Source organism: Nomascus leucogenys, chromosome 22a (genome assembly GCF_006542625.1).
Source record: "Nomascus leucogenys isolate Asia chromosome 22a, Asia_NLE_v1, whole genome shotgun sequence".
Taxonomy (NCBI): Eukaryota; Metazoa; Chordata; class Mammalia; order Primates; family Hylobatidae; genus Nomascus; species Nomascus leucogenys.
The window spans coordinates 31,275,854-31,288,419 of NC_044402.1; the positions used below are offsets into that span (position 1 = coordinate 31,275,854).

General features: G+C 46.1%; 1 pseudogene; it reads right to left on the reverse strand.

The window, feature by feature from the left end:
- Nucleotides 1-8,009: 8,009 nt before the first annotated feature.
- Nucleotides 8,010-9,408, reverse strand: LOC115832272 (annotated as a pseudogene).
- Nucleotides 9,409-12,566: the final 3,158 nt, after the last annotated feature.

A 12,566-nucleotide genomic window follows, 5' to 3' on the forward strand; every position in this document is an offset into this window, starting at 1 on the left:
TTTTTTGTATTTTTAGTAGAGACGGGGTTTCACCGTGGTCTCGATCTCCTGACCTCGTGATCCGCCTGCCTCGGCCTCCCAAAGTGCTGGGATTACAAGCGTGAGCCACCGCGCCCGGCCAAAAAAGAACAGTTTTTTTCTTGAGTCTTTTGGTCCTTATTTCTCAAGGCTCCCACATCACATACAATTTTGATTAGATAAATCTGATATGCTTTTAGATGGACATGGTGGTGTGTGCCTGCAACCCCAGCTACTGGGAAGGCTGAGGCGGGAAGATAGCTTGAGCCCAGAAGTTCAAGGCTGCAATGAGCCATGATCACACCACTGTACTCCAGCCTAGACAACAGAGCAAGACCTTGTCTCTAAAAAAAAAAAATTAAAAGAGAAAGTTATAAATTGCTTATGCTCTTCTCTTGTTAACCAGTCTTTTGTTATAGGAGTGGTGGCCATGACCCTTATGATAAGGAGGAAATTTATTACACCTTTCCACCCCTTCAATACTCTAAGATTACTCTATGGTTGGGGAGTCCTTGGGTGATATCTAATATAAAGGCTCCAACTGTTTTTTGTTTTTTGTTTTTGAGACAGTGTCTCGCTCTGTTGCCCAGGTTGGGGTGCAGTGGCACGATCTCAGCTTCCCAAGCAGCAGAGACTACAGGCTTGCACCACCACACCCAGCTAATTTTTGTTTTTGTTTTGTAGCAATGAGGTCTTGTCATGTTGCCTAGGCTGGTCTCCAACTCCTGAGCTCAAGCAATCTTCCCGTCTCAGCCTACCAAAGTGCTGGAATTACAGGTATGAGCCACCATGCTGCCCAGCCGAGGATCCAACTTTTTAACAGACTTGCAGGGGCCATAATCTTTCCAAAATGATTCCAGGGTGGAAACAGGCCAAGATGGTTTCATATCTAGAGGACGTGACAGCAGGGCTCTGCTCAGCTGACAACTCTGTCCCTCCTGCTCACAAATTTAATAGGCTGTTCTCACTTGGGGAAGATGCCACCGTCCTTTGAACCAGCTACACTGCAGACATTTTGACCTGGTCAGCCCACAGGATAAATTTTAGATTAAGCAGCTATTCTTGAGTATTTTTACACACTTTCGTGTTTTTCAAGAACATTCACATTGCTCAGGAATTTCTCTTTTTTTTGCTCAGGAATTTCTTAGGATGGCCATTAGATGTGGGTCACTTTATCATTCTAATTTTATATACAGGGAAACCTAGGTCAGAGGAGTAGCTTCATTCATCCCAGAAGTGTTTAGTGAACACCTTCTATGTGCCAGGCACTGGGCTGGGTATTGGAGGTTGACTAGGCAAGCTCCTTGGCTAGCAAGGGAAACAGACAGGTCCAACCCTGTCTATAACTGAGGTGTGAACCAAGAGCTTGGAGGACCAGAAGATAAAATGATTGCTTCTCTTTTAGGGTATAACCTCTGAAAAAAATTTATTGTATAGGTAACATTTTAAAAAACAAAACACAGGCCAGGCGCCGTGACGCATGCCTGTAATCTCAGCACTTTGGGAGGCCAAAGCAGGTGGACCATGAGGTCAGGAGTTCGAGACCGGCCTGACCAACATGGTGGAACCCTGTCTCTACTAAAAATATAAAACTTAGCCGGGTGTGGTGGAGTGAGCCTGTAATCCCAGCTACTCAGGAGGCTGAGACAGGAGAATCGCTTGAACCCGGCAGGCGGAGGTTGCGGTGAGCTGAGATCCTGCCACTGCACTCCAGCCTGGGCGCCAGAGCGAGACTCTGCCTTAAAAAACAAAAACAAAAACAAACAAACAAAAAAAACACAGGCCAGGTGCAGTGGTGCATGCCTGTAATCCCAGCACTTAGGGAGAGTGAAGAAGGCAGATCACTTCAGCCCAGGAGTTTGAGACCAGCCTGGGCAACGTGGTGAAACCCCTTCTCTACAAAAAATACAAAAATCAGCTGGGTGTGGTGGCATGTGCCTGCAGTCCCAGCTACTCGGGAGGCTGAGGTCGAAGGATCGCTTGAGCCTGGGAGGTCGAGGCTGCAGTGAACCAAAACTACATCACTGCACTCCAGCCTGGACTACAGAGTGAGACCTTGTCTCGAAAAAAAAGAGAGATTAAAAAAAACACTTAAACATACAGGCTCTTTGGTCAAACTGCCTTTTGCTCTCTCCATTCCTTGCATTCTGAATTCCTACAGATTGCAATCATCTTCAGTGGGTGCACACTTATACACACACAAACATGCTTTTAAAAAACAAAATATGGAGCCTATCTTCTTTTAAACTTAGCCATATTTGGGATATATCCGAAGATGTTAATTGCAGCATTATATGTAATAGCAAGAGACTATAACCCACTAAAATGTCTGTCAATAGGAAACTAGATATATAGTTCCTCTGTAGAGACAGTCCCTGACTTATGATGGTACAATTTGACAATGGGTTTGTCACGAACTTAACAGTGGAAAAAAGTAATTACTTAAATCTATGTATGCTGGCTGGGCGCGGTGGCTCATGCCTGTAACCCCAGCACTTTGGGAGGCCAAGGCGGGTGGATCACCTGAGGTCAGGAGTTCAAGACCAGCCTGGACAACATGGTGAAACCCCGTCTCTACTAAAAATACAAAAAATTATCCAGGCATGGTGGCGGATGCCTGTAATACCAGCTACTCAGGAGGCTGAGGCAGGAGAATTGCTTGAACCAGGAAGGCAGAGGTGACAGTGACCCAAGATCGCACCACTGCGCTCCAGCCTGGGTGACAAGAGCAAAACTCCAACTCAAAAAAAAAAAAAAAGTCTGTATATGCTGATATGGAACAACTTCCAAGATATACTACAAAGTGTAAAAAGAAAGCTGCGTCTGGGAGCGGTGGCTCATCCCTGTAATCCCAGCACTTTGGAAGGCTAAGGCAGGCAGATCACCTGAGGTCAGTTCAAGACCAGCCTGGCCAACATGGCGAAACCCCGTCTTTACTAAAAATACACAAATTAGCCAGGCGTGGTGGAGCACGCCTGTAATCCCAGCTACTTGGGAGGGAGTAGCTTGACCTCAGGAAGCAGAGGTTGCAGTGAGCCAAGATCACGCCACTGCACTCCAGCCTGGACAACAGAATGAAAGTCCGTCTCAAAGAGAAAAAAAAAACGCAAGCTGCAAGACAGAGTGTTTAAAAGGAAAGGGAGTATTTGTGTTTGAGTGTGGGTATGTGTGAAATATATTAATACATATAAGTTTGCATATATATAAAACATTTCTGGAAAGATTCCTAAGAAGCTGTGAACAGCTTGGCTCTGGGGTGGAAGACAAACTCATTTTTCATTATATGCCCTATCATCTTTTGCGAAATTTTTTTTAACCACATGCTTTTCAATTTTGCAGTTAAAAAACTAGTTAATTAAATGAAACAATAGGGCACGGACATTGTTCAATGTTTAATATTAATGTCACATTTAGCTCTTATTATTGCCAGGTAATGTTTAAGTCTTAATATCTATTAACTTGTTTATTCCCCAAAACAACCCTCTGATGTGGAAACTATTATTACCCTCATTTACAGATTTTAAAAAACTGAGGCTAGGTGCAGTGGCTCATGCCTGTAATCCCACCACTTTTGGAGGTCAAGGCAGGAGGAACGCTTGAGGCCAGGAGTTCGACAGCCTAGGCAACATAGTGATGCCCTGTCTTTACCTCCCCAAATTTTTTTTAAAGAAAAATTTAAAAACCTCACCGGGTGCAGTGGCTCATGCCTGTAATCCTACCACTTCGGGAGGCCAAGGTGGGCGGATCACTTCAGGTCAGGAGTTTTGAGACCAGACTGGCCAAGATGGTGAAACCCCATCTCCACTAAAAATACAAAATTTAGCCGGGCGTGGTGGCACATGCCTGTGGTCCCAGCTACTCGGGAGGCTGAGGCAGGAGAATCACTTGAACCCAGGAGGCGGAGGCTGCAGTGAGCCGGGATTGTGTCACTGCACTCCAGCCTGGGCGACAGAGCAAGACTGTGTTTTAAAAAAAACAAAAAACAAACAAACAAACAAAAAACAGAGGCAGCATGCCCCCAAGGCCACACAAATACCAAGTGATACAGTGGGGATTTGAACCCATGCAATCCGGCTCTGAAATCCATGTTCTGAATCACTATGGCAATGCTACTTCTCCTTCTTTTTTTTTTTTTTTTTTTTTTTTTGAGATGGAGTCTTGCTTTTGTTGCCCAGGCTGGAGTGCAATGGCGTGATCTCGGCTCATTGCAATCTCCGCCTCCTGGGTTCAAGTGATTCTCCTGCCTCAGTCTCCCGAGTAGCTGGGACTACAGGCATGTGCCACCATGCCTGGCTAATTTTGTATTTTTAGTAGAAACGGGGTTTCTCCATGTTGGTCAGGCTGGTCTCGAACTCCCAACCTCAGGTGATCCGCCCGCCTCAGCCTCCCAAAGTGCTGGGATTACAGGCGTGAGCCATGGCACCCGGCCCTCTCCTTCTTATTAATAGCTGCAAAATATATTCTACACAGTGAGGGTGTCATATTTTGTTTAACTGCTCCTCCTTTGAGAAGCATTCTGGTTGCTTCTAGGATTTTGCTATTACCTTCTATGCTGTAGAAACATGCTTGTGATTGACCCTTTGTCCTTTGTGCTTTTGGGTAAATATATTTATAAGAGAATTCCTGGAAATGAAACTACGGCATCATCTAAAATCTGATAGTTATTACCAAATTATTTTCCTTTTTTTAAAAAAACATCAATTTGTCTTCCCTTTATCTATGTATAAGAGTGAGGAAGTAGCACAAGACTCTAGTAGCTGAAATAAGAGAAGTTCAGTCCCATTAGAAAACAGTATAAGCAGAGACAGTGACCTGTGGGTTTTCTGTAATTTTATTTATTTACTTTTAGAAACGAGGTCTCACTGCGTTGCCCAGGCTGGAGTGCAATGGTATGATCATAGCTCAACGCAGCCTCGAACTCCTGGGCTCAAGCAATCCTCCTGCCTTAGCCTCTGTTGTTGAGGCTGCAGTGGGCCCTAGCCTCACTGTGTGTTTTTTGAGGTTAGGGATTGTCTTGTTTATCTTTGTTCAACAAACAGCACAAGAATCACTTAAGGGCTTTAAGTGGGCTGTTGATCTGGTTTACAATTGTGCACATTTCTCTGGCTGCTTTGTAAAAACTGGATTAGAGCCGGGGGAAATTCAAGTGTAGAAACCCAGTTAGAAGGTTTTGCAAATATTTGTTAAACAAATTGCTATTGTGCTCTTACGAGTGCTTCTGGAAAATGGGGACACAGTAGTGTGAACACAACAGACATGGTCCCTGTCCTCCTGGGGTGGAGCGAGAGAGGCATGAATAAAGTAAATGCACAAAATGAAAATATAACCAGCTGCAATAAATGCTAGAAGCAGGAAAAAGTGGGGTGCTGTGGAAGGAAACAATAAAGGGTGGTTAGGAAAAGACTCTCTGGGGAAGGGACATTCACAGTGGGGATGGAAGGAAGAATAAAAATCAGCAGAAGAGTAGAGGAAAACAAGGTTTGTTTTCTAGCCCCTAAAGAGGTTCAAACAGAAATTAGCTGGGCATGGTGGCATAAACCTGTAATCCCAGCTACTCGAGAGGATGAAGCACAAGAATCACTTTAACCCGGGAGGCAGAGGTTGCAGTGACCTGAGATCATACCACTGCATTCCATTTTAGGCAATACAGCAAGACTGTCTCAAAAAAAAACAAAAAAAAAAAAAAAAAAAAAAACAAACCGAAGTTGGAGCAATAGGCAAGGCCAGGGCATAAGAAGCCTTGAAGAGCAGGGCGCAGTGGTTCACGCCTGTAATCTCAGCACTTTGGGAGGCCAAGGCGGGCAGATCACTTGAGGTTAGGAGTTCGAGACCAGCTTGGCCAACATGGCAAAACCCCATCTCTACTAAAAATACAAAAATTAGCTGGGCGTGGTGGCAGGCGCCTGTAATCCCAGCTACTCAGGAGGCTGAGGCAGGAGAATCGCTTGAATCCGGGAGGCAGAGGTTGCACTGGGCCGAGATCACACCACTGCCCTCCAGCCTGAGCAACAAGAGTGAAACTCCATCTCAAAAAAAAAAGAAGGCTTGAAGGGCTTTAAGTGGAATGTTGATCTGGTTTACCTTTGTTCAGATTTCTCTGGCTGCTTTGTAGAAACCGGATTAGAGCAGGAGGAAATTCAAGTGTAGAAACCCAGTTAGAAGGTTTTGCAGAAGGACATGAAAATGAGATAATAGTAGCTGGTCTAAAGGGGTAGAAGAGGAACTTATAAACTAAAACAGTGTTAAATGACATATGATCAATTGCAATGTGTAGACCTTATTTGGATCCCAATTTTTTTTTTTTTTTTTAGAGATGGGGGTCTAGCTATGTTGCCCAGGCTGGTCTTGAACTCCTGGGCTCAAGCAAAGCTTTGGCCTTGGCCTCCCAAAGTTCTGAGACCACAGGTGTGAGCCACTGTGCCCAAGTGGATTATGAATTTTTTAAAAACCTAGAAAATAAAAAAAGAAAATAAAAAGAAAATATCGATCACAGTTCTGAGCTAATTAGAAATTTGAACTAATTTTAAGTTGGCTCTAAACCCGGTGGCTTACGCCTGTAATCCCAGCACTTTGGGAGGCTGAGGCGGGCGGATCACAAGATCAGGAGTTCAAGACCAGCCTGGCCAATGTGGTGAAACTCTGTCTCCGCTAAAAATACAAAAATTAGCCAGGCGTGGTGGTGGATGCCTGTAGTCCCAGCTGCTTGGGAGGCTAAACGGGAGAATTGCTTGAACCCGGGAGGCGGAGGTTGCAGTGAGCCAAGATCGCGCCACTGCACTCCAGCCTGGGCAACAGAGCAAGACTCCATCTCAAAAAAAAAGGAAAAAAAAATTGGATCTTATCCAAAAGATAACTCTGAAATATAAACTCAAATATTAACAACGAATATGATATATGGCCTTTTGCTATGCTTCATTATGATTTTTTCTATACAGATATTTACATCTACATTTATTTTCATAGTTGAGATCACATTTTCCATCAAGTTTAGTATTGGTGTAATACTTTTTTTTGTTCAATGCAATACACTCTTTTTTATTGTGAAAGCTGAATTGAAATTAAAAGATCTATAAAAAACTGTCATTTTTGGCCTTCAAGAGCACCAACTCTCATGATCAAAAAAGGCCACAACAGGGCCAGGCGCAGTGGCTCACGCCTGTAATCTCAGCACTTGGGGAGGTGGAGGCGGGTGGATCAACTGAGGTCAGGAGTTTGAGACCAGCCTGGTCAACATGGTGAAACCCCATCTCTACTAAAAATACAAAAAATTAGCCGGGCGTGATGGCAGGTGCCTGTAATCCAACTACCCAGGAGGCTGAGGCAGGAGAATCGCTTGAACTCGGGAGGCAGGGGTTGCAGTGAGCCGAGATCTAGCCTGGGCAACAAGAGTAAAACTCTGTCTCAAAAAAAAAAAAAAAGGAAAAAAAGGCCACAACAGTTAAGAATGTATTACTTGATTTTATTGTATACTAAGTGGTGGGCACAGAGCAATTCTCCTTATAAAGTAGACAATTAGCTTCACTCCGAACATTTTAAATAATGCACATTAAAACAAGTATTCATTTTACAAGTTGCTCTGCAATCTAAACATACAATAGCTTGGAGGACAACATTTAGAAAACAAAAGCCAATGTAAAAAGACAGATTAAAACAACTAGAGGCCAGGAGCGGTGGCTCGGCCCTGTAATCCTAACACTTTGGGAGGCTGAGGCAGAAGCATCGCTTGAGCTCAGGAGTTCTAGACCAGCCTGGGCAACATAGTGAGACCTCATCTCTATTAAAAATAAAAAAAACTTAAAAATTAGCTAGGCATGTTGGCGCATACCTGTATCCCCAGCTACTCAGGAGATTGAGGTGGGAGGAGTTGGAAACTGCAGTGAGCTGTGATTATTATCCCACTGCACTCTACCTGGACCACAGAGCAAGAACCTGTCAAAAAAAAAAAGCAAAACACACACACACACACACACACACACACACACACAAACCAACTACACTAGAAGAGCATAGGTTTTATATGGTTTGGATTTCACAGTTTTCTTAACTGCATCATCAGTGTCAAAAATCTGTTCTTGGCCAGGTGCAGTGGCTCACACCTCTAATCCCAGCACTTAGGGGAGGCAAAGGCGGAGGATCACTTGAGCCTAGGAATTTAAGACTAGCCTGGACAACACGGTGAAACACCTCCCCCCACCCCTGCCTTCTCTACAAAAAATCTTTTTTTTAGTTAGCTTTTTTTTAGTTACAGGCATGCACCACAATACAGCTAATTTTGTATTTTAGTAGAGACGTGTTTCCATGTTGGTCAGGCTGGTCTCGACTCCGACTCAGTGATACCCACTCGCCTCAAGTGCTGGATACAGGTGAATCCGGCAGGACTACAGCTTCTTTATGAGTGCTATTGAGGTGACAGCGTGCTGGCAGTCCTCACGCCCCCTCCTCCGGCCCTCCCTGCCCCACGCGCACTGGACCCCCCCCACTGCATCCAGCACCTATAGTCCCAGCTACTAGGGAGGCTGAGGTGGATCACTTGAGCCCAGGAGATGGAGGCTGTGGTGAGCTGTGATCCCACCACTGCACTCCAGCATGGGCAACAGAGCGAGACTCCATCTCAAAAAAAAAAAAAAAAAAAAAAAAAAAAATATATATATATATATATATATATTTACGTATATCTTTTACATATATATTTTTATGCATATTTATATATATATATATAATCTTTAAATTTAAATTTTAAAAAATCTGTTCCTTCAGCTGGCTTCTCTGCTCCAAATTCAAAGAAATACCTTCTCTTCCTGGTTTCATTTCACCTTCTGGATCCATCCAATATTATTTAATATCAATTACCCTTTAAAATCCCAAACACTGGCCCAGCTTGGTGGCTCACACTTGTAATCCTAGCACTTTGGGAGGCCAAGGTGGGCAGATCACTTGAGGTCAGGAGTTCAAGACCAGCCTGGCCAACGTGGTGAAACCCTGTCTCGACATAAAAGACAGAAATTAGCCAGGCATGGTGGTGAGTGCCTGCAGTCCCAGATACTCAGGAGGCTGAGGCAGGAGAATTGCATGAACCTGGGAGGCAGAGGTTGCAGTGAGCCAAGATCATGCCATTGCACTCCAGCCTTGGGGGACAAGTCTAAAAAAAAAAAAAAAATCCCAAACACTAATGTACCTCATTTTCCTAACCTGAAACATCATATTATCATCTGTGCTGCTGCTGCTGTTCTCTTTGGAAGATGACAGAGCTCTTCAAGTTTTACCAGTCTTTTGCTTCTTTACAGGTCTTTCTGGAGCAACCTGCTTTTTCCTCTTTAACTTTTTGTCAACATCACTGTCAGAACCGCTGCCAGAAGAGCTTGAAGAAACAAGTTCCTTTGATTTGGGCATTGCTCTGCTCCGCTGCACTCCAGTAGCCAAAGACCCTCCCACTTGCTCACTGGTAACTCTGGTGTATTACTTCTTCTTCTTCCTTTTTTTTTGAAACAGTCTCACTCTGCCACCCAGGCTGGAGTGCAATGGCACAATCTCAGCTCAGTGCAATCCCCACCTCCTGGGTTCAAGTAATTCTCCTGCCTCAGCCTCCCAAGTAGCTGGGATTACATGCACCCGCCACCACACCTGGCTAACTTTTGTATTTTTAGTAAAGACGGGATTTCGTCATGTTGGCCAGGCTGGTCTTGAACTCCTGACCTCAGGTGATTTGCCTGCTTCGGCCTCCGAAAGCGCTGGGATTACAGGCGTGAGCCGTGCCCAGCCTGCTACTTCTTAAAAGTTTACAGTAATAGACAACGCTGAGGCACCCTGGGACAGTAATGCCACCGAATACCAAACTAGGACATTTTTGAGAGTGAAAGGGGACAAGATCTGTAAACCTAGATTACCCTAGAGATGTGAGGTTGCTTGCTTTAATACTTTGGTTGCCTTATTAATTTTTCAAAAATTGCATTCTATTTTTTTGGTTTTCAAAATAAGAAAGACATACTTGAATAAAGTTATTTCCTCTTTAAAGTCCTTCTAGATTCCACTTTTCCCCATGCTGAGTTAAATGCCTCTCTCTTTGGTTCTGGGGCAGTGGTTCTCAATGCTAGGAGGTGGGGTAAAGCTGGAATTTTGGTCCTTTCTCCCCTAAGGGACATTTTGCAATGTTTAGAGACATTTTGGTATGCCTAGGTCAAAAGGAATGCTACTGGCATCTAGTGGGTAGAGGCCTGGGATACAGCTAAACATCCTACATTGCATAGGAAAGCCTACTCAACAAAGAATGATCAGGCCCCAAAACTTAATAGCACCAAAGTTGAGAACCCCTGCTGTATGGTATGTTTGTCATAGTGTGTCCGGAATTGGTGGGTTCTTGGTCTCACTGACTTCAAGAATGAAGCCGCGGACCCTTGCTGTGAGTGTTACAGCTCTTAAAAGCAGTGTGGACCCAGAGCGAGCAGTAGCAAGATTTATTGCAAAGAAAGAAAAAACAGAGCTTCCACAGTGTGGAAGACACCCAAGCGGGTTACCACTGCTGGCTCCGGCAGCCTGATTTTATTCTCTTATCTAGCCCCACCCACGTCCTGCTGATTGGTAGAGCTGAGTGGTCTGTTTTGACAGGGTGCTGATTGGTGTGTTCACACACCTTGAGCTAGATACAGAGTGCCGATTGGTGTGTTTACAATCCGTGAGCTAGACATAAAGGTTCCCCACATCTCCACCAGACTCAGGAGCCCAGCTGGTTTCACCCAGTGGATCCTGCACCGGGGCTGCAGGCGGAGCTGCCTGCCAGTCCCTTGCTGTGCGCTCGCACTCCTCAGCCCTTGGGTGGTCGATGGGACTGGGCGCCGTGGAGCAGGGGGCGGCGCTCGTCGGGGAGGCTCAGGCATGGTGGGCTGCAGGTCCCGAGCCCTGCCCCGCAGGAAGGCAGCCAAGGCCCGGCGAGGAATCCAGCACAGCACCAGTGAGCTGGCACTGCTGGGGGACCCAGTATACCCTGCGCAGCCACAGGCCCGGGTGCTAAGTCCCTTATTGCCCGGGGCCGGCCGGGTGCTCCGAGTGCAGGGCCCGCCGAGCCCACGCCCACCCGGAACTCCAGCCGGCCTGCAAGCGCCGCACGTAGCCCCGGCTCCCGCTTGCGCCTCTCCCTCCATACCTCCCCGCAAGCCGAGGGAGCCAGCTCCCGCCTTGGCCAGCCCAGAAAGGGGACCCACAGTGCAGTGGTGGGCTGAAGGGCTCCCCAAGTGCCGCCAAAGTGGGAGCCCAGGCAGAGGAGGCACCGAGAGTGAGTGAGGGCTGTGAGGACTGCCAGCACGCTGTCACCTCTCAATAGCACTTCATAAAGACAGCTGTAGGCCTGGCACGGTGATTCACACCTGTAATCCCAGCACTTTGGGAGGCCGAGGTGGGTGTATCACCTGAGGTCGGGAGTTCGAGACCAGCCTGACCAACATGGAGAAACCACGTCTCTACTAAAAATACAAAATTAGCTGGGTATGGTGGTGCATGCCTGTAATCCCAGCTACTCGGGAGGCTGAGGCGGGAGAATCGCTTGAACCCGGGAGGCAGAGGTTGCAGTGAGCCAAAATAGCACCATTGCACTCCAGCCTGGGCCACAAGAGCGAAACTCCGTCTAAAACAAAATCAAAAACAAAAAAGGGCCAGGCGCGGTGGCTCACGCTTGTAATCCCAACACTTTGGAAAGCCAAGGTGGGCAGATCACCTGAGGTCAGGAGTTCGAGACCAGCCTGACCAACATGGAGAAACCCTGTCTCTACTAAAAATACAAAATTAGCTGGGCGTGGTGGCACATGCCTGTAATCCTAGCTACTCGGGAGGCTGAGGCAGGAGGATGGCTTCAATCCGGGAGGCTGAGATTGCGGTGAGCTGATATCGCGCCATTGCACTCTAGCCGGGGCAACAAAAGCAACACTCTGTCTCAAAAAAAAAAGCTGTAATTGTCAACTGATTGACCTACCCAGCTAGACTGCAACTTTCATAAATACAAGTGATACATGTATGTTGTAGAGTGTTTGGCATGCAGTTGAAACTTAATAAGGATTGGAGGAAAGTGAGAAGATACATCCAGATTCAAATTTAGGGATCTGTGGGATCATGCTGGTTTTTTTTTTTTTTTTTTTTGAGCCATTTCCCACCTCCCTTTGGGTACTAATCAGTCAACTGATAAGCATTTCATTCATTCAACTATCTATCTTATCTATCAATCATCATCATCTATTTATTTATTTTTGAGACAGGGTCTCTCTTTGTTGCCCACGCTGGAGTGCAGTGGCACAATCACGGCTCACTGCAGCCTTGACCTTCTGGGCCCAAGTGATTCTGCTGCCTCAGCCTCCAGAGTAGCTCGGACCACAGGCGCTCGCCACCATCCCCGGCTAATGTTTTTATCTTTTGTAAAGGCGGGGTCTTGCCATGTTGCCCAGGCGGGTCTTGAATTCCTGGGCTCTAGCGATCCTCCCGCCTTGGCCTCCCAAAGTGCTGGGATTACAGGAGTAACCCACCGCGCCCGGCTGGAAGCCTAATTTATACTTTTTTAAAGATCATGC